The sequence below is a fragment of the Zingiber officinale genome, chromosome 3A, assembly GCF_018446385.1.
Source record: "Zingiber officinale cultivar Zhangliang chromosome 3A, Zo_v1.1, whole genome shotgun sequence".
Classification (NCBI taxonomy): Eukaryota; Viridiplantae; Streptophyta; class Magnoliopsida; order Zingiberales; family Zingiberaceae; genus Zingiber; species Zingiber officinale.
This window is the reverse complement of record NC_055990.1, coordinates 28,096,421-28,098,545: the sequence shown is the minus strand read 5'-3', so window position 1 is coordinate 28,098,545 and position 2,125 is coordinate 28,096,421. Positions and strand designations below refer to the sequence as shown.

The following is a 2,125-nucleotide window of genomic DNA, read 5'->3' as shown; positions in this document are numbered from 1 at the left end:
ATCGAGTATGTTCGTAGATGATTGCTATCTTAAAGTTGCATTATGTTCATGTCTAGAATGTGAAGAGAACCATATCTGAACATTTGAATATGAATTTAGAATCTGAAATAAAAAATAAAATAAAATAATGCATTGGCATACAACCTCCATGCAGACTTGAAGTTCAAATACAATAAATTATGTAAAAATAAAATATTATGAACTCACTACAACTCATTCTAGAAAGAGTTTAATTGGAACTTGAACAGGTTTTAATAGTTACTGCCCTCCTTATCTGAGAATTAGTTCAAGTGGTAGAGTGATCCTTAGTTCTGTATGTGAACTAGAGGAATCGATACTCTCGATCCATGAGTCATTTAGGACTTGGAGTGACCTTGGAACAGGAGGAATGCCGACATCTAGATTGCCCTCTAGAGCTTGAACAATTTGCCTCATCGTTGGCCTCGAGATTTCGTTATCTTGAATGCACCAGCAGGCAAGTTTACAAGCTATTTCAAACTCTTCCGAGTTGGCTTTACCCTCTAGCCTTTGGTCTAGCAAGCTTAATTTTGACATCTCCGATTAAGAGCTTGTTTGTTGCGACTAAGGGGAAGAACTTGAAACTACTTTCTCCTTTGTATATTAGGTTTCTTTTTCCTGATATGATCTCGAACAACATCATTCCGCAGCTGTAAACATCTACTTTTGTAGTGATGGCCATACTCGAAATCCATTTGGGTGCCATGTACCCTCTACTTCCTCGAATGGTTGTGAGAACTTCGCTAAAGTTCCTTCGGACGAGCTTTGCTAGACCAAAATCAGCTACTTTTGGCACAAGTGCAGCATCCAACAGTATGTTCTCTGGCTTAATGTCACAATGTATAATGTTGTCCCTGCATTGCTCATGGAGATAAGCTAATCTTCTTGCAATTCCGATAGCAATTTGATATCTTGTTTTCCAAAACATTCAAGTTGCTATGAAAAAGCTGATCAACTAACGAACCGCTTGGCATGAATTCATAGACCAACAACTTCTTGGTCCCTTGAGAGCAAAAGCCAATTAGCCTCATGAGGTTCACATGTTGAATGGCTCCTAGTGTGCTCACTTCCGCTCGGAACTGCTTCTCGCCTTGTAAAAGACCCTCAAGCTTCTTCACAGCGATATCAATTGAGCCGGGTAACAACCCTTTAAACACGGATCCAAAGCCCCCTCCTCCAAGCTTTTCTGAGAAGTTTTTGGTGGCCATCCGCAGCTCATCATACATGAAGGAGACCAAAGAATTCTGCACAACTTTTGAGTTTTGGATAGCTCTCCTCCTCTCTCGCTTCCATCCCAAACCCCCAATGATGAACAAACAAACTACAACAGCTGGCACAATGACCCCAACAGATATGTGTGCTACCATTCTCTTCTTGTGGCTTTCAGAAGATTGCAACTCTGAGGCAGCCAAGCACAAGTAAAGAGTACCTGTATCAGATTGATTATATTGTTCTTGCAGATTCAGCAACCCTCCATGCCAAACAAAGTAGCCACTATCATTGTGGGAATAAGCATTGCAGGAGCAATTACTCAAGCAAGCCAACTCGTAGCCTTCCCTGCTTCCAGCTGTGGCCGAAGTGTTGGGGCTATCCGGTAGCCTAACATTTGTCATCTCAAAGAAGCCATCTTTCACTGAATCGGCAGAGTTGTTTAAATTGAAATTAATAGCTAACGGAAAAAAAAAAAATAGAGAATAATTCTTTGATATGTTATTTACTAAAGCTAATAGACTTTATACAAGTTGTCTAAATAATAATAGAAAAATTAAATATGACATATAATTATAAGCATAGTAATAAATATAATAGATTTGGAAGTATTTTTTTACTATTTGATTCATGTCAATCTTAATTGTGATGTTGATATTGATTGTGATGTCAAATATAATAAATCTCAATTGATTGAAATTAATTCGAAATTATTTTCCATTATTTTCATTACCCCCTTGACAAACTCAACGGGATTGTCTGAACGTTGAGTTTGAGTACTAACTTGGTGAAACGTTGTCTGGATAATGACTTTGTAAATATATCAACAATTTGATCTTCAGTAGAGAAGTAAAAAACTGAAAGTTGTCGAGTCGACACACGCTCATGAACAAAATAA

The 2,125-nt window shown here is 38.0% G+C and overlaps 1 pseudogene; it reads right to left on the bottom strand.

Moving 5' to 3' along the window:
• Positions 1–270: 270 nt before the first annotated feature.
• LOC122050290 lies at positions 271–1,631 on the bottom strand (annotated as a pseudogene).
• Between the last annotated feature and the right edge of the window lie 494 nt (positions 1,632–2,125).